The sequence below is a fragment of the Panthera pardus genome, unplaced genomic scaffold, assembly GCF_024362965.1.
Source record: "Panthera pardus isolate Hobbes unplaced genomic scaffold, ASM2436296v1 HiC_scaffold_25, whole genome shotgun sequence".
Taxonomy (NCBI): Eukaryota; Metazoa; Chordata; class Mammalia; order Carnivora; family Felidae; genus Panthera; species Panthera pardus.
Window position 1 is genome coordinate 96,815,868 of NW_026526821.1, and position 26,600 is coordinate 96,842,467.

The window sequence follows — 26,600 nt, forward strand, 5'->3', positions numbered from 1 at the left end:
TGGGTGTTGTATGTAAGTGATGAATCACTAAATTCTATTCCTGAAATTATAATTACTATATGTAATTATATGTATGTATATGTATTTACTATATGTAAATTATAATTACTATATACTACATTATAATACTATATGTTCACTAACTTGGATTTAAATTTTTAAAAATGGGATTCCTTCCCCCAAAATGCCTGTATTTCAAGGAATTTGTGTTCATCCACTGACTTTATATTAATTCAACGTTATAAATGTAAACTCACATAAATAAATTAATCATGTTTATTTCTTTAAGACATTAGGATGTGGCATAGTTATTTTTCTTCTTTTTTTCTGCTGTTAGAATGAAATGTAACATGAGTGGCTATGAATATAGGATAACTGACTAAATAGTATATTAGGGATATTATTCTGGCACAGTCCAAAAGTATTCAATGGATAAGTAAAAGCTCAGAGAAAAACCGATTAGACTCTACTACATTTATTGACACAGAAAGAAAATTGCTCAGGCCCAAAGTGTCGATGGGAAGAAAGACAGAGGCAGGTGATACCTGTAACCAGAAGGTAAACTAGCACAGGTATTGATGATGATAGGATTTATCATAGGCTAAAATATTAGTGAGGACGGCAATGACTCAGTTACTTAAGTGAAAATAAAAATCAGAGATTTTTTATTTTTGATATCCAAATGAATAGAAATAAAATATCATATCTTTAAAATAATTATTTGGGAATTCAATAGACAATTATCTAATTGCCTTGAGACAGAATCGTTGATCATGTTTGGGATCATTAGAGCCTAAATTTGAAATTGCTCATTTGTCTTTGATCTTTTCATTTCAGTTATTGAGATGTGACTTTGAACACTGGCTTTTTCATTTCTAAAAATGAAGAATCATTTTACTGTGTCTCATTGGTTGCATTGTGAAAGAATGTTACACTTTTTCCATCTTCTGTTTTTAACAATTTATAATAATATAAAAATTTTTTAGTTTAATATTTCTAAAATTTAGGATAAACATTGCCTAGATTATTCAAATTATTTTGATATCACCATTCATTCATTAACTTATTAACTGGGCCAGGAAACTGGAATAAATTAATTCTTTAATTTGCCTTCAAGAAGTTCACAATAAATAGGGAAGTAAAAATACATGCCCAAGGGGCCCTGGTGCACCTTCAAAAAAGGGCTTGCCTGGAGGTGACTCCTATCACTCCTTGTTCTATTAAATATAGAGAATAATTTTAGGATATATTTACTTTAGATGATCACATTTATTATACAAAAAAGTGTCAAGGTTCACTAATATTTAAACTAGAATATTGGAAAGTTCCCTCTGATAAGGTGATCTGTAAACTAGAAGGGAATATTGAAAAGGATGTGGCCATGTGAAGCAGCAGGAAAGGATGATAGTGGAAAAGACTGAAGTGTGCTACATTTCACTGCTGTATCTGTTCTTTCAGTGGATGAGTTCCAACATCAAGTTCTAGTCAGGACACACAGAACTTGCAAAGAAATACTCATTTATTAATTCAACAAAAATATATCTTTCCAAGTCCTTTTAGGCCACTGTGATAGATGGAATTACTGTTCATTTATATTCATTGCCTCCCTGAGGAAGGCTGTACATCCCTATTCTGTGGCACTCAAGTGGTCATGTGATTGACTAGGGGAAATGGAGATATGTATGATTCATTGATGTATGTGATCAATCAATCTATGAGCAGAAGTGAAATGTCTCCATAATAATCATAAGCCTTAAGAACTAGTGTACTGTGTAGTTTTAGGATATATAAAACTATATAATATATAAAGTTTTACATATAATTTATCAAACTATATACATATAGAGTTCCTCTTTTACTCTACAAGGACAACCAGCCATGTTACAGACAAAGTTTACTCTGTGGCCTGAGCCCCAGCTTGAAACTGATGGGGAATATTCAATTTGAATAGGAAATATAAATCTTTGTTGTTATAAACCTGTGGGATTCTGCAATTTATTGTTATTATTATTATTATTATGCCATTATCTACCCTCTTCAGACTGATACAGCCAGCTGTTTAAAAATTTCCAACAGTTTGAGCGTTTTTGTTCGGGAAAATGTTCAGACTTATACTATCCAAAATGATAGCCACTAGCCACTAAATTGTTTTAATCAACGGAAGCTACAGAAAATGTAAAACCTGGTTCCAGCAGTCACACTAACTATATTCTAAGTACTCACTAACCAAATGTGGCTCATGGATACCACATAGAACAGCATAGATATAGATAATTTCCTTCATTACATAAGGTTCTATTGAGAAGCGCTGGCTCAGACTGTGAAAAATTTGGGTCTCTTCCAGCTTTCACTCTGTTTCCAACTTATATGGATTCACTAATCTCTTTTCTCTGGGGGTAGTTAGACCTAGTCAAGGGAAGAGCTTCATTTCTCCCAAACATCTTAAATCTCATTGGCTTCCTGTGAGTTTTTATTCCTTTTAATCTAAAACCAATTGAAGTTGTTGCTGGATCATTTTATACTCCACTAATGGCCAGACCCTCTGGAATTCACTAATACTGTTACATACTAATCAATAACAATTAACTACCATCACTTCAACTTGATATTTGCCTTGTTCCAGAATTAGCAGCATGACACTCTTGGTTTAATGGGGAAATGCAGTGATTTTTGAAGCTTCTGAAACCAAATTGATGTAGACTTTTTGAAATGATATCCAGACACACATCCATGGATCCTCGTCAACAGAAAGCCAGTTTGTTTTAAAGGAGTTGAGAATAATCTGAAAGCCGGTGAGCACCCGCATCTGGTCTCTTCATTCCCAGTTTTCTTGGCCCTGTCCTATTCCAAAGTTTTAGAGGCTTGTGATTGCCCAGAGATTGGAGGGTATACTCTTCTCTTATAAAGCACACTTTACTTCATAAGTATGATTTAGTCACTGTTCACCAAATTTCTATACAGTTTGCTTCAACTCTTGATTCTAACTGCATATTTCTCTCCCTGTTTATCTACCTATCTTTTAAAATCCAGCTCAAACCTCATTTTTCCTTGAAAAATTTTTCTTCTCTCAAATCTTTTTAGCCCATGTTATCGCTTCCTCAGAAGCATTACAGTAGTTCCATGCACTGTCTTTTCCTGTATATTTAATTCATTTATTCAACATTTATTTATTGCCAAGGGTCTAGGTAAGTAGGAAAAGTCAATAAATATTAGATAAAAATCAGTCTCTGTGGAACTTACATTTTAGTGTGATTTGATGAATTTTAGCAAATTCAGTATAAGTGCTGTTCATTGTTTCTTTTAAAATCCCCTCTGCTCCTAGTTCTCTAGATCATTGCTTTGACACCATTGATGTATTGATTAATGAAAAACTTTAATGCAGCATACCTCAATGTGTATTGATAGTCTGCATTTTCAAGGTCAGTGATGTTCTCCTTTGATTAGGCACAAAACATTTTCTAAATGCTTGGGCCAGTACAAACTTATACTCTGTCTTTTTGGGTTCTAAACTGTGCTCTGTCTACACTGTCTCCCTGTCTCTTGTCTTCCATTCTCAGAAGAATTCACACAAAACTATTAATCAAAGGGCAGGTACTCAGTTCTCCAGTTCTGCTTTGTTGCTAACTCTCCAAAGTAAAATAGTAGGATTTGTTCTTAACAGGGAAAAATAGTGTTCCAACCAACTGGCTAATACTTTCAGTTGAAAGAAACAATGCTGACATTTTTTTTTTCAGAAAGCATGCTTTTTAATTTGTCTTATCACAAGTGACATATGGATTAAACACTTCCTCCTGGGGTCTCTAAAATATGATTTAGATGTATAATATGTTTAAATATTACTTGAAAACAATTTTATCATCTGAAATATATCAGAAAGATGGGGCGCCTGGGTAGCTCAGTTGGTTAAGCATCCGACTTCGGCTCAGGTCATGATCTCATGGTTTGTGGGTTTGAGCCCCGCGTCAGGCTCTGTGCTGACAGCTCAGGGCCTGGAGCCTGCTTCGAATTCTGTGTCTCCCTCTATCTGTGCCCCTTTCCTACTCGTGCTCTCTCTAAATCTCTCAAAAATAAATAAACATTAAAAAATATTTAAAATACATCAGAAATATTTAGTGAAATAACATTTAAAATAGCAGTATGGAGTAGAAAAGAAAATGTAGAATTTATATATATATATATATATATATATATGTATATGTATATATATGTATGTATATATATGTATATATATATGTATGTATATATATATGTATATATATATGTATATATATGTATATCTCTGTGTGTGTGTGTGTGTGTGTGTGTGTGTGTGTGTGTGTGGTTTTATGTGTTCAAAGAATGAGCTTTAGAGATGATATAACCCTTGGCCTTCTAGATCATTTCACAACCTCCCATTGTCTAGCCATCACCCAAAATCCACCACAGATTTCATATATGTACACAAAATAATTAAAATAGGAAATATAATTATTTATATTGTGTCTTAAGAGTGATTGGACCCTAGATTTTATAATGCCATTTCTAGACAGAAAATGATTGAGGAAGCTTGGCCCTTTTCCTTAAAGTTATTGGAAATTTACTTCTTGGAGAAACTCAACATTTTCTTCCTTATGAAAAATATGACTTATGTAGCAAACTATAAAGCTAAATAACTCATTACCAGATTTTATACATATTTTCAAGCTAATGTTTATGAAGATACAAAAATCAAATTATATGAGGCACGTTGGTCTGAGTAATCTGCTTATTGTATCGAGAGTCCCATTTGGTTACATAGTTATTTATATTTCCTTTTAACTCTTACTCATAAATAATTTTGAATATTTTTTAAACTTAATATATAAAGTTCTCAACTAATTGTGGACAAGAGCATTGCAATTATTTCTTCTCTGTGCTCGATGCCTCCTGTTTTGGGGTTATTAGCAGACATACAGAGAATGTTCTCAGGGTTCTTGCGGTGATTGCCACACATCACAACAGTACTTGCCTTCGAGAAGTTCTAACAACATGAAGGAAAATAACTCACTTAAATGTGAAAAGTTCAGTCTGAAAACAGTTAACTATATTAAGTGCAATGTTTATCCTGCGGAGGGAACAGGCAGATTCTTAAAGCTTTCTTTCTAGGGCAGTCATACACCCAGCGGTCAATTCTTGGTTACTTTTTCTTTCAAAAATGAGATGACCATGTATGTGAAGAGGATTGTGAGAAGTCAAAGACACCCAGTGATCTTTAATCTCACTTTCACCATTTACCTTCAATAGATATTTCCAACTCTGAAATTCCTGATTCACAGATAACCTGCTTATTTGTAAGTTTTAGCATGCTTGGAAAATGGATAAGCTACCCATAGACCATATGGACAGCAGAGGTCAGAGAGCAGTCCTTTAAATTACATTTCATAATAGATTTTGAGGGAAAATGAGCGTTCCAAAAAATGTGCTCTTCCAAACAGCATAGAATCCATCTGTGGGGATTTTCCTACCTCATTTTAACCTTCCAGAAATTATGCCTACTAGAAAATAAGAGCTACAGAAGGAGGAAACTAGAAGCCTCTGAGATTACCCAGAAAACCAGTTTGCAGGCAAGCAGGGAATGTTTATATGGTTAACTAGATAGTTTAACTTTCCTTTATACAATGACTATTGCTAAACTCCAATGTATATTGAGAGTAAATCTCAGGGCTATACATTTGTATTTTATATCATTTATCTCATTGCATTCTCCCACTGGGGAGACAGTCAATACTATTATCATAATGCTATGAATGAGGAAGCTGAAGAGTATAAATAGAAAAGTCTGTTCCAGGCAACCCAAAGGATAAGACTTAGAGTCAAGATCACTACCCTTACATTCTTTTTTTCACAGCCTAAACGTGATCTATCATCTCTCAAAGAACACGGCACTATTTTTAGTTGAAAAGCAAGTTAAATGCAAACAGTTTGTCCCTTGGCATCTGTCCTTTCCTCTGTCACACTGTTTTTCACACTTAGTTCCATTGCCATAATCCCTTACCTGAAAACTTGGGAACAATAAACAAAAACGGACATCTAATGTGTACGTCTGCATCTATAGCCCTCACTGTGTTTATTATGGGCAATGTAAGGTTTGAATTCCTCATAGCACCACTACCATCTCTGATCATTTTGCAAAATGAAGAAAGACACTAATGGAAAATTTTATATTGCTAGATAATACCTGATACTATAAAAAAGAACTGTGTGTCTATAAAATATAACCTAGTCATAGAGTTATAAGCAAACATAGGGACACCTTTTAATTAGAATGACACTTTCGAGGTAGATAGAGCATCATTTTAGCATCGTACAAATCAAACAGTTGATACTCTTATTTTTGATTCATATTTTATACAATTATATACATAACAACATTGCATGCCAATTGCTAAAAAAACTGTTTTTAAGTGCTGATAATTTTCTACTAAATATTGTCTGTTTAATACACCAAAGACAATTAGGCCTGAAAATCATTAGTTCTGGGATTATACATTTCTCAAGAACGTAGAACTTAGCCCTCTGCAGTTGTCACTAAAGAGCCCAGATTTAGCCATTCAAGAACAATAGCAGACTATATCACTTTGTTTAATTTTAAAAACTATAATAATTCAAAGTTAGGTGTTAGGCAAATTTATTAATTAATATTTATAGATATATTGTATAACAATTCATTTTAATGATCTTTCTAATTAACAAGCTAGTATTGTTAAGGTATCTTACATTTCAATGTCTACTCTTCCTTCCATACTTTTCTTATGAAAAATTTAATCTTCATGTGCATTACCTATTTTTATTAATGATAACATTTACCACATCTTCATTATCTCTGTCTCTTTGTGCGCGCGGGCACACACACACACACACACACACACAAACACACACTCTTTAACCAATGAAAGTAAGTTGTGGACTTCATAATATTTTATTCCTATAAAAACAAGGATATTCTCCTATATAATAAAAATCATGACACTTAATAAATGTCAGCTTGATACTGTATCACCTGATATTGAGTTCAAGTTATAATTTCACAACTGTACCAGTAACATCCTTTATCTGTTTCTTTGTGTTCAATTCAGGATTTAGTCAAGGGATGTGCATTGCATTGAGCATTTAGATGTATTTAATCTCATTCAATCTGCAACAGTCATTTCATCTTTATATTGTTTGTTTTATGGAATATGATATCTTACATAGTTTACTCCACTTGTCTTGTAAAATAGTCCACATTCTGGATTTCTCTGATAGCTTCTTCATGATTAGGTTTTGATTAAACATTGCTGTCGATAGCACTGCAGAGATACTGTTTTGTGTATCCCATTGCATTACATCGGGAAGCCCTACAGCTCTATCCTTCCTTTACTGGTGATGCTGAGCTTGAGCACTCGGTTGGTGGTGTCCTCCAGAGTTCTCCATTGTAAAGATAATTTTGTAAAGGTAACTGGTAAGTGATTTGGGAGGTGATGTCTGAGACTGATGTCTATCCTATTTTCCAACAATAGTTCATAAAAGGTTCTTGCACCGCCTGATATTGTTTGCCTGATAAAGTATTGCATCAGAGACTGTATAATTCTAAGTTTCTTATTCTACCATTCCTTCCCCAAACATTAACTGTCATTCTTCTCTAAATGCCTTTCTTTTCATTAGCATATTGCTATGAATTAATGGATTTGTTTTGATTCAATTACTACAGTTAGAATTTTTTTTTGTTTTGAGAGAGAGACAGAGAGAGAGAGAGAGCCAGCATGAGTGGGAGAGAGGCAGAGGGTGAGAGAGAGAATCCAAAGCAGTCTCCATGCTCAGCATGGACTCTGAGATCATGACCTGAGCCGAAATCAATAGTCATATGCTCAACTGACTGAGCCACCCAGGTGCTCCTATATTAAGTTTCATATTGAAGTAATTTTCTTTGATGACTCCACTCAACTATTCCATATTTATACTCCTACCCCTTAGTTCATAAAACCTACAGATCAATTACTGTTGGCTGAATCCCAAATCTGTGAAACACATTGTTTTGGTTCTTCCCTTTGCTTATAGTAAACATAAGGTTCAATATGTTTGTACCTACTGGTAGCTACTCAGCTTTAAAAAACCAACTGAAATATCACTTCCTGTAGATACCCATATTTTTTCTGTCTGTCATTCCTTATATTTATCAAATCTATCTATCTACCCCCTTACACATTTTAATCCCCTTTACTTTAAATTAACCTTATTTATCTCCATAACTATTATGGCATTGCTTCTCTGCTCCTAGCCCACTCTATATCTTGCAAATAACAACACTCAACAGACACATGGATCAATACACTTCAAAGTAGCAAACTCAATGTTTTAGCATGTGCATATTATGAATCCCAGTACCCTCTCTCCTTTAATTACTGAGGACATCATTGTTCTTATCCATTGATTCTTCTAAGAAAAGAGTTTCCTTTTTTAAATTTAATTCAATTGATTTTACCTAAGATTTCTAAAGATTGCCATATCTTCCTCTTGACCAATTATGTCTGTATTTTTATTATGTTAAGCAGCTTCTCCCAACTGACACTGTCAAAGTCTATGTAGAAGATCCATTTATTACTAGCCCTCCTTAAGGGAGCTGTGACTCTGAACAGTGATGTTGGTGAAACATGCCTGTGCCTGGGGCTTAATCCTTAAATGTTCCAAGCAACTTGGGAAATCAAACTTCCTCCTAATAATACTGTTTCCATAGCATAGGAGTTCAGATTGTGAGTTTATCCTTTATTCAAGCTTTTGTAATTGAAATGTTCGTGGGGTGCCTGGGTGGTTCAGTTGGTTAAGCATCCGACTTTGGCTCAGGTCATGATCTCAAGGTTTGTGGGTTCGAGCCCCGCATCAGGCTCTGTGCTGACAGCTCAGCGCCTGGAGCCTGCTTCAGATTCTGTGTCTCCCTCTCTCTCTGCCCTTTCCCCCACTCATGCTCTGTCTCTCTCTTTCTCTCAAAAATAAATAAACATTAAGAAGAAAAAAGAAATATCCTGGGTTCAAGCAGAGACAATCACCTTCATCTAATGAAGAGTAAAAGATAAATGGTTTGATCTTGGCTAAATATTAGAAAAATCTTCTTGGGCAAATACCTTATGAACTGTATATCTGCTAAATTATTGGATAAATGAATGAATTAATAAGATAATTTTGGAAATGTGTAGGAGCAAATGTTCTGCTATCTTATTTTTTTTCCTTTCTACCTGTTCAATTTTTATTCTACTGAGGATAAAATGTTCCAGAGGTTTTCAAAGAAATGAATTAGATAAAAATATGAAGAGCACAGACATTTAAACTTATTATTCTCTTCTGCCAAACCACTGGATTTGATCAGCATTGCAGATACTTGAAGTATCATGGGATACTTCAAACCATCACATAATTGTGTGTGTGTGTGTGTGTGTGTGTGTGTGTGTGTGTGTGTGTGTTTACTCTGTGCACATTAACTTCATCTACTGCAGAATTGCATTACCTTTGAGGTTAAGAGACTCATAGAAACTGGATACAGTTTCTACTTTCCAATTCCTAGTGGCATGGAATTTCTAGTACATTCACACATTGGTATGGGGATATCTGACTTATACCTCCCAGCATATGAATTGGTGAGATTGACATAACATTTTGAAATATGTGTATTTTCTATTTATACAAAAAACATTTTAAGGATATGAGATTATCAGGTTTATTTGCTTTTGTTTAAAAAATAAACACATCTATATATGAGATACACATTTAGATAAATTTATTATGCAACGTAATTGTTCATTTATTCCATTTATATTGTTTGAATTTCAGATGTGCATATTATGGACACTGCAATTAGTGCTCTGTGGGTACAAAGAAAACTTGATGTTAATAGCAAATAATACTGGTTAACAAATTTTCAGGTGATAGATTTAATAGATTTAGATGTTTTAGATTTTAGAATCTAAATTATTATGCTAAGTCTGAATTATATGCATATGCTTATATTAGCCCCATTTGTTTTTACTCAAGAATGACAACAAAAAAAAATATTTGCCCTGTATGTGACAATGTGATAATTTTTTATGCACTGTTATTGTAATAAATATAAGAATACTTGGAAGCAATTATATCAATTATATTAACTAAGATATCACAAAGTCTAAGTGTAGAGTAAAACAGAAAACAGGATTTCCATTATGTGGCCCGTTAGATTGAGAAGTATTATTACTTTGCTCTTTTTTAATAAACAAAAATAAATTGTATAGAAGAAACCTTTATATAAATTAAAATGTATTTTGGGTTTGTAGTTAATTATGGTTTGTTTGTTGTAACAAATTCTCTATGAATATACATAAGCCTACATTTCCCATTATGGTTTAATTATACAGTCATTAGAAGAAGGAAATCACTAATTAAATCAGCTATGAAAATTGTAGATCATCTGCTAACCACTGAAACTAAGCCATGAAATTTTAAAAGATGATTCTTATAGGTTTTCAGGATTTTAATATATATTTATTTTAGCTTACTTATTGTTTAATTGTGGAAAAAATGTCAGATGTTTGGCTTTGAAACCATACATGCATAGTTTGAAATTGAATTTTGTGTTAGATATGGAAATCAGAGTATGAAATTTCAATATCTAAGTTTTTTCCCAACACTGACATTTTCTAATACTGAACATCCATGTTTCCATACAAAAGACTGTTTATCAAAGAAGGTTCAGCTTCTAAATTTTGTCCTTCTTATGTTTAAATAGTAGATTGTAACATTATTATCAAATGCATATTCTATCATTCATATTTGGGAAAAATCTCTTCTTGTCATTTGACTGTAATTTCCCAGGTGAATAGTTGGGAGATATTTTTGTGTATTGGGTGAGCGGGGGTGGACAGGTGCATGGGTGTGTCTGTTGAATTATATTTTAAAAATGCAGTATTTCCAGAGAATCAAGAAAATCTCAAAACTAACACCTATCAATTAAATTTAATTCAAGAACTACTATGTACATACCTATATTATACAGTGTACTTTATACAAGCATAATTATGACATATCTTTATTTTTAAGGAAACAATGCTCTAGTAGAGAGGCATAGAGCAAATATAACAGTATCTATACTATACATGAGAATCTGTCACAGAATATTTTCATAAACTGATCAGTCCTGGTGAGGTAAATATCACTGGCTTGTGTCACAAAGGTAAAGCCCAAATTATCTTGTTCATCTGAAAATGAAGAATTTCCAGCTGCTCCTAACACAGTAGGCAAATGATAATATTTATGAGAGAAAAAAAGGATGATTGAAATGAATGACACTTACATGAAGAAACTAAGAGTGGTATTTGGAGTCACTCAAATTACAGAATTTTGATAGATAAGGTAAGAAGAATGTTGTTTGAATAATTTTTCCAGGGTTTATTTAGCATCTAACAATTTAGGATGGTTGTGAGAAATAACCTATTATAAAAGTCTTAATTTTGGGATGCCTGGGTGGCTCAGTCAGTTAAGCGCCTGACTTTGGCTCAGGTCATGATCTCATGGTTCATGGGTTCAAGCCCCGCCTCGGGCTCTGTGCTAAGAGCTCTGAGCCTGGAGCCTGCTTTGCATTCTGTGTCTCCCTCTTTCTCTGCCTCTCCCCCACTCACACGATGTCTCTCTCTCTCTCTCTCAAAAATAAATAAACATTTAAAAAGTCTTAATTTATTTCATCTAAGAGTTAAACAAGACCTGGTACTAAAATTCAAAGTAGAAAGTTTCTATATGACATACTTAAATTCCCCATAGTCCTAATTTTTTTTCTAATCTTATAATAAAGTCTAGAAAAACACAGTGCAGTAAAGAAAATTACGCAGATTTTTTTAGGTATTATAAGAAATTGGCTCTGATTTCATGGCAGTTCTAGGGGATTCAAAATCTCCCTGAGGTCCACAGTCCTGAGTGAAGGCTAATGGAAGTCAAGTAATAAATGTTATATTGACCTGGATTTTTCTCCTAGTAGGCCCAATGTCTTCAGAGACCTACTCAGTGTTTATACAGTTCCTGATATGTATCTGGACTACATACTGAACAAGAGATAGTTCACTGAACCATGGAATGAGGGATGCTATAATAGGAAAGGGTAAGTGGATATTCCAAAAATGTTCTTCTTTACCAGATTATTACCTCAAAAATAATAGTTAAGGGCTTCAAATCTGGTAAAGATGGAGAAAGAGTGATGGAAACAATGATAACAACTTAAACAACAACAACAAAAGAGACAGTGGCATCCAGGACACTAGGCATCAGACAGTGAAGATCAGTAATCCCTGAGAGATGGTAAATAAGTGAGATAAGACCTAGGACTCACCAACTACCTTGAGACTGTTTCTAGGATGAAATGTAGAGCTAGGGAGGGGGTGGAGCCAGATAAAGTTCCTGTGTTTAGGAGGAGTTGATTGGTGAGAGCAAGAGGACTAGAGTTAACAGAAAAGAGCAGCAGAGAGGAGAGAGAAGCACAAAAACAGACATCTGGGACTCTGTGGAAGGTCCCATTTGAGCATTCAGTTGAGTACTGATAAATGAATGCATGTACTATCAGAGTCTGAGAAAGACCCACCTGAAAGGATTAGGGGTAACAATTCCCAGAGTCACACTGGGTTTTCTTCCAATATTTAGATTAGGAATACTTGTAGGGGCATTATACAAGGAAGGTCTTTCTTCAAAAGTGGAAGATAATTGATCCTAGACTGAACACTACTCTACATCCAACTAACAAGTCAAAAAGCTTAAAAGGGTCAAATGTATTTCACATTACTTAAGTTTATCATAGAATAAATCTCAACGTTTACAGGAATATTCCTCTAAAGTAATCATAACCCAATAAGTTAAGATTTACAATATCTCACATACAATCAAGTATTACTAAGGGTAGAGAAAATATGAACTAAAATGAGGAGAAAAATCAAAAACTTACCCAGAATTAACTCAGATGTTAGAATTAGTAGAGAAACACATTAAAAGTTATGAAAACTGTATTCCACATGTGCAAGAGCTAAATAGTGGTAGAGAAGAAATAAAATATACAGATGAAACAGATGAAAACTGCAGTGTGTGAGATGAAAACTACATTAATAGGCTTAATGGCATTTAGACATTGCAGAAGAAAGCACTAGTGAACTTGAAGACATGATAATAAGGATTATCCAAATGTAAAGCACACACACACACACACACACACACAATATTTTTTTTAATGAACTGAGCATCATTAAGCTGGAAGATAATATCATGCAGTCAAATATACATGTAAAATGGTTCTTGAAGCTGAAGGGACAGAAAAAATATTTCAAGAAATAATTGCCAAAACTTTATCCAAACATAACGTAAGTTCTTGTAGGGGAGTGAAAACAACAACAAAACAAAACAACCTTTCCTTTTTTTACCCTCCTAGGTTCTCTTCCTGGTGCCCTAGAAATTAAAATGGCTAAAGTCAGATTAAGAGTTTATTAACAAGTGCAGTGTGCATACCTGTGGGAGAAACTCAGGGATGAGTAACTAAAAAAGGGTGGTTAGCATTTGGGTTTATTTAGCATCTAACAAAAACAATAAATTTTTAGAGAACTGACAAGACAAAGGAAAAGTGAGTTAGGCTTTTAGGGGTAGCAAACTGTGGGAAATTATATAAACAGGGGAAACTAATGGAAGATAGGGGTTATTTTAGTAAGATTTCTTTACAGACCTTTCTCAGTACCACCTTTCCATTTTCTTCAGGGACATAATAATCCTCTGGGACAATTGAGTAGAGAAGAATGAGATTATTAATTTGGAGAACATTTGAATAGGGTGGAAAAGAATTAAGGTGATGAATGGCTGATAAGACTGTGAGATGAATGGAAAGATAAAAGCAGGATTTTGAAAACAGGAATTGGTGTGGAGTAAAGAAGAGAGGGAAATTAAGAGAAATTGTCCAATTAATGTATGTTAGAAATGTTACATAGTAGGGGAGATTTCAGGAAGTTTAAGAAGTAGGGAGACAAAATAAGAATACATGAATCACATAAACCCAATTCTGGATCCACCAGTTAGTGTTTTGGTTACAGGAATAAAAAAACTACTCTGGGTTTCAATTACTTTATGCCAAAAATAGGGATTATGTTATCTATCTTGTAGGGATATGGTCAAGATTATACATATACTTAATAATTATAATAGCTAAAGGTTTATTGAGTGTTTAATAAATCCTCAGGCACTAAATGTTATAAGTGTATTATTGCATCATTTACATTATCTTTATTACCATTTATATGTGTTTAATTTTGGACACAGAGAGGTTCATCTATTCATTCAACAAACAAGCTAAGATTTAAACATAAGCAGCAAGAAACTAGACACTGCCCCATTTTACTGTCTCTTGGTCACTTCATAGTTAATATTTGTTTTATAAACCAAATTTGGAAATTTTGTAATGAAAATTATGGCTGTACTTGTTCAACACCCAGCTGGATACAGTGTTGGCATCTGAGAGACCACTACATGCACATTTGGCACAAAATGTAAGAAACATCAGAATAAGGCAGTAATTGAAATCATGGTCATATGGATGAGGCTTTACAAAGAAAACCTGTGAAGTGTAATTGAAATCTGAACATAAATACTTAATGAACAACCACATTTACACTATGAATGGAAGAGCAGCCAAGAAAGGTATCCAGCATTGACAAAACACATTTGGTGAATGATAGTGAAAAATTGCCTTATGTGTATCTTTTTTATTTTCTGATTAATTTGGCCTTACCATATAGATGGCTTATTATTTCAGTTGACCATTGTGCCATTCAGTTTGCCACCAGTTGATTTATTTGAAGAACTAAACACCTTGCCTACCAGAACTACTATTTATAAGTGAAAAATATATGCCAATATTATTCTCACTTCAAGGAACGTAATTAATGATCTGCTTTTCCCAAACATGTCTTAATAAGACCATTCATTTTCTAGCATAAAAGAAATTCAAAACTTTCTGATTTTCACTTATTTAGTTATCTAAAGATGACTTAGACTTACCAGCTCAACTTGACATTTTGGTGGTTACAAATAAGGTAAATGGGATCAGTAATGATTCCCTGGGTAACCAGGGAACTATTTGTTGAAGTATTAACTTAAACTGTAGATGATTACAAGTTCTGTCCTTGGAACACTCTTCTCTTACCAAAAAATAATTCAAAGGAAAAAATTGGCCACTTTCTTCTCAGGTCGTAGAAGGGGCACTGTGCATGCTCCTTCAAATAAAACAAGCTTAGCATTAACAGGGCATCTAGCATTATGTTTAGTTATTTGTTCACACTTAAAAATTGAGACACAGCCTTGTGAATTCAACTTCTCCTCCATGTGATTAGTTTAGAAAATTTCTCTGGGATGTTCCATTAGGGACTTAGGATATAGTTCAATTTCTCTGTGCTCTTACTGGGTTTGAAACTATGGACAATTAATTTGACTTTTTTAGATTTCAGTTTCCCTGTATATAAAATAGAGAAGACAATATTATATTTCTTGAAATGAGTTTTGAGATTCAAAGGATGGTAGTAGAAATCTCTCTGTAAAATAGAAAATACACAGTAATTATTATTAACTTTTTATACTATAATTTTAAGGACTTCACTGAGAATTTAAATCTTAAATGATTCATCTTCCTTCTGTAGGGATAATAGGGAGAGACCAAGTCACCCAAAGATGCACATTTATTTAATACCAGAAATTAGATGCAGGCCTAGTTTACTTGACTAAAACATGGACCATCTCCAATAACTATTATGCACTCCTTCCTTTCTTTCTTTCTTTCTTTTTTCTTTCTTTCTTTCTTTCTTTCTTTCTTTCTTTCTTTCTTTCTTTCTTTCTTTCTTTCTTTCTAAGACTTAATTTTTTTAGAGAAGTTTTAGGTTTACAACAAAAGGGAGAGGGAGGACAGAGATTTTCCATATATCCCCTGTCCCCATACATCCATGACCTCACCCATTATCAACATCTACCAGAATGATACCTTTGTTTAACCAATGATGAGCCTACATTGGCACACAATATCTGTTTTAAATAATATACTATATGGATCTATCTTATTCCTTAATAAAAATTGATGTCCTTATGTATTTATAATTAAATTTGTAAAAATCCCAAACATTCTAAAAAATATATACCAGTAAATTACAAAAAAAGAGGATGAATGAAGCCTTTCTATTTCATAAAGTAAAATCTTTGAAGAAATAAATAAAACTGAAAACTTTTTTTTAATTTTCAGTTTGTAAAACTTGCATTAACAAACATTGAACAAATAAAAACTTCATAACATTTTTTGAAATCTTCACATAAAACTTTGACATCATTAATAATAAAAATAATATTTATATTTCAATACTATAGTAGACAAATTGAAAAAGGAAATGGGCCAAAGACATTTATCCAGAAGATAGATATGTAAACCACATATTTTGAAATGTTTAACTTCACTAATTAACAGGGGAATTTAAATAAAAACAAATATTTCTAGGATTAGAATATTCTTTTTATAAAATGAGAAATATTCAAACAAAATGTGGGGAAATCACAGAGAAAATAGCATCAATGCAAATAGTCCATTGCATAAAAATTAATAAAATTTTAATAAAAATCTTTAAAGACTCTATCCTGTGTCAGAATTCACAGACATGGTGTAATGTATGATAATACACAAACTGTTTTCCTTTTTATATATGTCATGTTTATATATTTAGATATAAAGGAATTTTAGCTGCAGAATATTTTATTTATTTATGTATTTATGTATTTATGTATTTATGTATTTATTTATTTATTTATTTATTTTATGTGATTTCAAGTTTTTATTTTAATTCCAGTTAGTTAACATATAGTGTAATATTAGTTTCAGTGGCAGAATGTAGTGATTCATCACTTACATATAACACCCAGTGCTCAACGGACAAGTGTCTTTTTTGATGCCCATCACCCATTTCACCCATCACCCCTCACCTCTCCTCCAGCAATCTTCAGTTTGTTTTTTAGAGTTAAGAGTATGTTTTATGGTTTGCTTCTCTCTTTTTCCCCCTCTATGTTCATCTGTTTCATTTCTTAAATTCCACATATGAGTGAAATCATATGGTATTTTTCTTTCTCTGACTGACTTATTTTGTTTAGTATAATGCACTCTATCTTCATCCATGTGGCTACAAATGGCAAGATTTCATTATTTTATAAGATTTCATTTTATATATATATACCACATCTTCTTTACACATTCATCAGTTGATGGACATTAGGTTCTTTCCGTAGTTTAGCTATTGTTGATAATGCTGCCATAAACATCAGGGTGCATGTGTCCCTTCAAATCAGTATTTTTGTAGAGGATTCTTTTAAATGCACTTGTAATTATATACCTAAATCCTTATTTCACTTTTTTCTATTGCAATGAACCTCTTCATGGATATGTCTCTATATTGCTTATTTATCATATAATACATCCCTGGAAGTAGAATGATGAGACCAAAATACATTAATGTTTAATTATATATATGAGTATATGAATGTTTAATTGTATATGAATATATTCATAATCCATTGATACATATTGTCAATCTAGCTTTCAGAGGGCTGTTCAACTTATGCTTTACTAAGTCTGTATATGAATTACCATCTCCTTACTAAATTGCTGAAAATGAGCAGTAGCAAACTTTGTAACCATCGATATTCATTCCAGAAATTAGGGTTAGCAATCAAATATTCTTCATAAAGAATACAGTTTTTAAATGATATAAGAGGACTTTAGCAAGTACTATAGGAGTGAGATGAAGAGGTACATCCAGAGAAGTATGACATGTAAGAAGTAATTGCTAATATCTAGTAGTATTTCTTTTGTTTGTTTGTTTTGTTGTTTATTTTTCTGTTTGTTTTGTTTTGTAACTTAGTATTCATCTTGTGGAACATTTCCTGGTCACTATAAATAACTTGTAATAATAAATAGGTCATTCTTGGTTACAGTCTGTCACTTCTTTTCAGCTACATCCTTTACTCTTCTGCTTCAAAGGAGTCTCCCATGGAGAAATGTCACTTTAATGTTTCAAATAAAATTGGATAGCTGCACACAAATAAGACTCTAGTCTGCCTTGAGTAGCCTGTTACTTGTAGAAGGGCTAAACACCAAAACCCAAGGCAGTGGTAACTGGTAATAATAAATGGGACTGAGAATATATTTGAAATGTTATCCACTGTAATTGCTATGATTAAATCACAATTTAGTAGTCAAATTTCAAGTCTCCATTTGTCTCCTATCTCTTGACAGAGTATCCCCATGATAAACATTTGTAATATCCATTGGCATTAATCTTCAATATAATAATGAGGAAGCGAGTTTTGTTTTGGTTTTCTTTTACCACTTTACCAGTACAAGACCCTGATGATGTGGATGTTACAGCCCAGTTAAGAATGCTTTAGAAATGTGTTGCTTTGAAGTTTGGTCAAGAAAAGCAAATGTTTGTCATATTTCACTTTTTTAGTGTACGTTCTTCCTTTCCTCAACTTACTAATATTCTTAATCATGCCTAAATTGAACTGGTTATTACCACATTCTTGTAAATTTTCTCTTTAAAATTTTGAAATGGCTAATTAACAGTCTGCTTTCAATTCATCTTCACAAGATCTGAAATAATCTTCAAACAAGACTTTTTTCTTCAAAGATGTATTGTCTAAATAGAATAAATAACTAAAACCTGAAGATATCAAAGATTATATTATTTTAATATTTTGAATTTAATAGTCCAAATACTTGTACACAGACTAGAATGGTAATGCAGTCTACATTATTCTACTTTATAAAATCATTTAAGGGGCACCTGGGTGGTGCAGTGGGTTAAGTGTCTGACTTCGGCTCGGGTCATGATCCTGTGGTCCATGGGTTCGAACCCCATGACAGGCTCTGTCCTGACAGCTCAGAACCTGGAGCCTGCTTTGATTCCGTGTCTCCCTTGCTCTCTGCCCCTCCACCACTCATGCTCTGTCTCTGTCTCACAAAAATGAATAAATGTTTAAAAAATTTTTAAATAAATAAGTAAATAAAATATGAATATATTTGGTTCAAATACTGAGTTCTTAAATGTACAGCCACTACATTTTGTTAATATGCATATTAACTGATATTTATTATTTACATTAAATTATTAATATTTTTGACATTAAGTAATTTTTAATTTAAGAATTATTTTCAGTGTAACATTTTATGTGTGCAATAAAATATACTTGTATTCTATCTGATGGAAATTCCAAACATATGACAAAAATAAGATTTTTTTTACTCTCCATTATATTTAGGATGCTTACTTTATTTGAAAATAAATATTTAGATATTATCATGTTCAAAAAACCAGCCCTGTTGCCATTACTGATTGTGTTATAATGACTAGATATGATCATGTGCACATTACCCCATAATCTTTTTCAGACATATGTTCAGCAATGACAGAAATGAGAGAATAAGCTCTTTAAATGGACTGAAGCTGAAGCTGAATCCATAAAGCAGAATTTGGCCAAGTAGTGAAATCAACATGTAAACTTGATGTAAACATAAACAACATTAGTAAATAGTCTTGTCCACTTAAACCATAATAATTTTAATACTTCTAAATGTAATAATTTTATTTTATTAATAAAAGTTTGAATATGTAACCACCTTCAGGAATTGAATAGGATGGGCTGCCAAATTATAGCTGCAATAATGATTTTAATTTCTACAGGGTAAATCTTGACTATACCAGAACTCTTTGGGAATTCTGCTGTGGGTCCTATTTATGAGAAATTCTTGCTTGAGACCTATTCTTGTATTTCTCTTTATTTGAGATGAGGAAAAAAAGTATCAGGATTAAGAGAGGAGGAAATTTTTAGCTGTCAAAAAGTAGAACATATTTGGATCATTTTGGAACAAAAGCAGAATAGAAATCCCTCTGTCATGTTTTCTTCTCCTCTAGAAAGGGGCTGACTCTGTTGTTTACCTTTAAAAGCCTACCTTGTATGTTCTTTAGAGAGATCTAGTATTTTGTCCATTATGAGTATTTATGTGACAATTCAGTGTGATCTTGTCAAGCTATTTAGCCACTTGTCCATACTACTGTTGAATTATCTGTAAAATGGGAATGATGATACTTCCCTCTTTCAAGACTACTTACCTAGTTTCAAAACTACTGAATGTGTAAGGTAGATGATGATGATTATGGTGATGATGATGATGATGATGATGATTGTTATTATAATTAATAAAATGTTCTGACATTGAGAGAGCTTTGTTTAGTTTGCAATTTATCATCTTGTTTAAAAATTTCACCAAATTACAAGTTAAGGAATTTGTAAATGTGGTGGGTAGAATGATGTCCCTTTAAAGATATTCATGCTCTATTCCCTAGAATCTGGAATCATCTGGAATTTGTTACTTATATAGTAAAAGGTACTCTGCAGATGTGATTAAGATTAAGGATGATAAGATGAGAAAAGTATCCTGGGCTATCCTGGTGAGCCCAAGTGAAGAATACAAATCCTTAAAAGTAGAGAAACTTTCCTGGCTATGGTCAGAGAAAAAGATGTGTTGACAGAAGCAAGATCATAGAGTTGGCATTGTTAGAAGAACTCAGCTTATTATTGCTGGCTTTAAAGATGGGGAAGAGACACAAACCAAAGAATGCAGAGGCATCTCAAATCTAGAAAAGGCAAGGGAGTGAATCTTCTTCTAAAGCCTCTAGAAAGGAACAGTCTTGACAATACCTTGATTTTAGCCCGATGAGACCCGTGTTGCACTCTGACATACATACTTTAAGATAATCAATTTGTGTGTGTGTGTGTGTGTGTGTGTGTGTGTGTGTGTGTTTTAAGTTACTAAGTTTGTGATGATTTTTGTATGGCATCAATAGAAAATGATTACAATAAAAAAAAGATGAAGCAGGTACTGCTTGAGATCTCCCTCTGAGTATACAGGATTTGGTCATGGTTTACGGTTTTTTGGAATTCTGATACTGAACAATTGTATTAGTCAGTTTTCCAGAGAAATAGAACCAACAGAAAATACATATAATATTTTGTTTGTTTACTGTGAAACAGTAGCTCACACAATTACATAGGCTGAAAAGTTCCACATTTTGCTGTCTGCAGTCTGGAGACCCAGGAAATCCAGTGATGTAATTCAGTCCAAGTCTGAAGTCCCAAGAACCATGGGCGCCAAGAGTTTACACCCTCATCTGAGAGCAGAAGTCTGAGTCCCAAATCACACATTTAGGCAGAAGAAGGGCCAAATTCTCCATTCCTCTGCCTTTTGTTCTATTCAGGCTCTCAGTGGGTTAGCTAATTCTCACCTACACTGTGAGGCCAGTTCAAGTGCTCATTTCATCCATAAACACCTTCACAGATACATGCACATAAAATGTTAAGGCAAATATCTGGGCATCTTATGTCCCAGTGAAGTTGGCACTTAATATTAACCATTACAGCTATCCAGGGTGATCAAGCCAGAACAGAATTGATAGTCAGGTAAGAGACACAATGTTAATATAGAAAAACGTTAGTCACATGGAAGCAGAGAGCAAATGATGGAAAGTAAAATAGGAAATACTGCATTTGGAAGGATTTACTTAAGAGACAACATCTTGGGAATTCTAGAATTCCTATGGGAAATCACTACTGGCATAAAAAACATTGCTGAGTAAGACTTGAAATTGAAAAAGGCAGGTAAATAATCTTGGATGATATTTTATCAAAGCATTATATACATGTCGGTGGACTAGTTGGCTAAACCAACTGAATCCAGCTAGAGACAATATTAACTCTAGAAATGGAATAGCCCAATCCCTCATAAACGATTACTTCCTTTCTTCATAGGGACTGGATAAACACTGAAACTTATTCCTTCCATTTTTTGCCTGCCCTGCTATTTTCTCTTTCCATTATGCTATGCTATGCACAGAACAAGTGAGTGAACCAGCTGAAGTGACCTGCAGAGAAGACCCATCATGATCAGTGAATATATTCTCCTTGATGTTCTCAACACATACAAACACAGTATGATGAAATTCTGAATAATTCATCATAATCAATATTCTGTGTTTCTGGCTAAAGGCAAGGTTACAAGACAGGTAACAAGGGCAGTCATCAAAGAGTGCTTTTCGTAAATGAAATGAAAAGATGATTGTTGAAGTATAGCCTTGCTAACATGCTGGGAATGTTCAGAGACAGGGTAAACATACCTAGAGTTGATGTATATCAACTATAGGTCACCCTCTCTTGCAGGCAATAAAAGCCAGAACTAGTTTAAGACTACTGTTTCCATAGAAACTATAGATAACTGTAGTTGTCAACCTTAAGACTGTCTTGAAAACTTACTGTTAGAAAGAAATATCCATATAAAGTTGAGAAACTTTGAAAGAGCGTAAATTTTAGGATTTGAAGTACAAAAACTGTTCTGTCTTTTGGCAATTCTATACCCTAAATATCTCTCCTATCTCTACCCATCCTTTGTCCACAACACAGTCACAACCAATCTCACTTGTTATCATCATCTAACCAGACTCCCTGTATCTACACTTTTCCCTGACTAATTAATAGTGGATTTGGGGGGAAAAAAAAGAATAATTTTTAATTAAGATGCATGTGACATACAATGTTATATTAATTTTACGTGTGCAACATAGTGATTCAACAATTCTGTACATTACTCAATGCTCCACCATAAGTGTAATCAACATCTGTCACTATAATTTATTATTACAATACTATTGACTAATTACCTAATCTGTATCTTTCATCTCTGTGACATGTATTTTATGATTAAACATTTGTACCTCTTATTCCCCTTGACCTATTTTGCCCATCTCCCCTCCATCCACGTCCCCTCTGGCAACCACCAGTTTGTTCTCTGTGTTCAAGAGTCTGGTATTTTGTTTGTTTGTTTGTTTGTTTTGTATTTTTTAGATTTTACATGTAAGTGAAATCATATAGTATTTGTCTTTTTCTGTCTGACTTAATTTCACTTAGCATTATACTCCCTAGGTCTATCCATATTGTCACAAATGGTGGCATCTCATTTTTTATGGCTAATATTCTATTGTATACATATATCACAGCTTCTATATGTATTCATCTATCCATAGACACATATGTTGCTTCCATATCTTGATTAATGTAAATAATGCTGCAGTAAACATAGGGATGTTTACATATTTTCAAATTAGTGTTTTCATTTTCTTTGAGTAAATACCAGTAATGGAATAACTGGATCATATGCCGTTTTTGTTTTTAATTTTTTGAGGAACCTTCACACTGTTTCCATGGTAGTCATTCCCACCTACAGTGCACAAGGGTTCCTTTTTCTTCACATGCTCTCCATCACTTGTTATTTCTTGCCGTTTGATATTAGCCTTTCTGACAGGTATAAGGTGATATCTCATTGTCATTATGATTTGCATTTCCCAGACGATTAAATTATGTTGAGCATCTTTTCATGTTTCTGTTTGCCATTTGTTGGTCTTCTTTGGAAATATATCTATTCAGCTCTTCTGTCCATTTTTAATCTGATTATTATTTTTTTTGTATTGAGTTGTATAAGTTACTTGTATATTTAAATTACTAGCCTCCTATCAGATATATTATTTGCAAATATCTTCTCCCATTCAGCAGGTTGCTTTTTTGTTTTGTTGATGATTATCTTTGTTGTGCAAGAGCTTTTATTTTTGGTGTAATGCCAATAGTTTATTTTTGCTTTTATTTCCCTTGCTTGAGGAGATAGATCCTTAAAGGTGTTGCTAAGACCAGTGTCCAAAAGATTACTGCCTATATTTTCTTTTAGAAGTTTTATGGTTTAAGTTCTCATAGTTAGATCTTAATCCCTTCTTAGTTTATTTATATGTGTGATATAAGAAAGTGGTCTAGTTTCATTCTTTTGCAAGTAGCTCTTCAGTTTTTACCAACAGCATTTATTGAAAAGACTGCCTTTTCCACATTGTATATTTTTCCCTCCTTTGTCATAGATTTGTTGACCATAAAAACATGAGTTTATTTTTGGGTTCTCTATCATGTCCTATTGATCTGTGTTCCTATTTTTATGCCAATATCATACTGTTTTGACTATCATAGCTTTGTAGTATGTCTTGAAATCTTGGATTCTGATAGCTCCAAGTTTGTTCCTCTTTCTGAAGATTGTTTGGCTATTCAAAGTCTTTCATGGGTCCATGAAAATTTTAGGATTATTCATTCTAGTTCTGTGAAAAATGGTATTAGTATTTTGATAGGAATTGCATTCAATCTGTAGATTGCTTTGGGTAATATAGACATTTTAACAGTATTAGTTCTTCCAATCTGTGAGCATGGGTATCTTTCCATTTGTTTCTGTAACTTTCAATATCTTTCATCAATGCCATATGTTTTCTGGAGTTAGCTCTTTCAGCAATTTGGTTAAATGTATTCCTAATTTTTTTTTTTTTTTTGGTGCAGTTGTTAATGGGATTGTTTTCTTAATTTCTTCTTCTGTGACTTCATTATCAAATATATACAAATTTAACAGATTTATATGAATTTATTTTGTATCCTATAACTTTACTGATCTCATTGATTCTAAGTATTTTTGTGGAATATTTAGAGTTTTCTATATATAATAACATGTCATATGCAAATAGTGACAGTTTTACTTCTTCCTTTACCAATTTGGATGCCTTTCTTTTTCTTATAATTGCTACAGGTAAGACTCTTAATTAGAAAAAAAGAATAACAAAAAATTAGTAATCTTATACAAGAAAACAAATAAGTTTTTAAAATGTCTTACATCAACTAATACTTTCTTATTTTTATAAGAATAATGATCAAAATCCTTCTTAGCTCATTGTATGTCCTATGTATTCTACCTTTGCTTTCTGACATATTTTCTGCCTTCTTTTTAATTTTTGTGGCTTTCTAACTGGAAATCATTCAGTTCCCCATCTTTCCGTACTCTCTTCCAAATAAAAGCTTTTGCATACCATATGTCCCTGTCTGAAAAGCCCTGTTTCCTCCTAAACAATTCTGCCTTTCACCTTTTCCTGATTATCTTCTAGTTATTGCTCAGATTTCCTTTTGCATGTCATTTCCTCAGGAAATGCTATTCTGACTCCTCAACAGGTAAAAATATTTAGAAAATTTAAACAGATGAAGTGTTATAATTGGTTTATATACATTTAGCAATAAATGACATGCTAAATTTCTTGTAAAGTTAGCTCTCTAAATATAACTATTTTCCCTATATATTTTATTTAATTTATTTTAAATTTTCCATATGCAATTTTATTCAGAAATGTTCATTAATAAACTGCATAGAATTCATAATTGCACATTTTTAATTAGAAGAATTTGCCTTCTTTAATTAGGTTATCAAGAAACCAAAATATAATATGTGAAATAAAATGTATGCTATATTTAATATATGTTAATGATAATATATACCATGAGTTGACTTAGCATTAATGAAGTCACTAATAGAAATATGTAATTCTAGGTTCCTAGAGTTAGAAAAATGTCCCATGATCATGTAGAGTCATCCTACTATTTACCCATAGACATGACGGCATGTAATCAACTTGGCCTTGAATATTTTATCTCATGAGATTTTGCCGGTGGCTCTAATGAGGAAAAATAATTTTAAATACTGAATCAAATCTGCCTCTCTACAATGTCTACTTAATGGTCCTAATGTGGCTTCTTACTACAGGTCATAATTTAAATAAGTCTAGGAGATAACAATACTTAAAATAACTGAAAACACAGATATTTTCTCCCCAATTTATCTTTTTGTTTTTAGTCTAAAAATTTTGTGTGTCTTCCAAATTACCTTCCTGAATGATACTGTTTTGATCAAAGTTAGGCTTATAAGAAGTGTCTTGAAATGAATTTAAGGTTCTTGATAGAGTCATATCTATTCAATGTTCATTTAATATACTCTTTTTATACTCTATATTAGTTTGAACACCCCCTAATAACTTAGTAGATGGTAATCACACCACCATGTACATGTTGCTAATTTTTTGTCAACATTAAAATTTACATGTTGCAAATATTATATATTGTGGTTTTTAAATCACATTTATTCTGTTTTTTTCTCCTTCTCCTTCTGCTCCTCCTCCTCCTCCTCCTCCTTCTTCTTCTTCTTCTTTGTCGTCGTCATCGTATTATTATTATTATTATTGTTATTATTATTATTATTATTATTATTATTATTATTATTTTAGACAGACCGTGAGCAGGGGAGAGGGCAGTGGGGAGCAGAGAGAATCTTAAGCAGGCTTTACAAACAACACAGACCTTACACGGGCCTAATCCCATGATCCTGGGCTCATGACCTGAGCCGAAATCAAGAGTCAGATGCTCAAACAACTGAGCCACCCAGGTGCCATACTTTTGTTTATTTTTAAGTTCTACTTGAAGCACATTTTTTTTCTTCTTCAATTTTTATATTGCTAGGTTCGATGATGTCAAACTGGGAAGTTTAAACTTACAAAAAATTTTTTATTCACTCTTTTTGCTGTGTCACCTTTGAACCACATGTATATTTCAGCAATATTAATTACAAATCTGCTGTAGGGACTTAG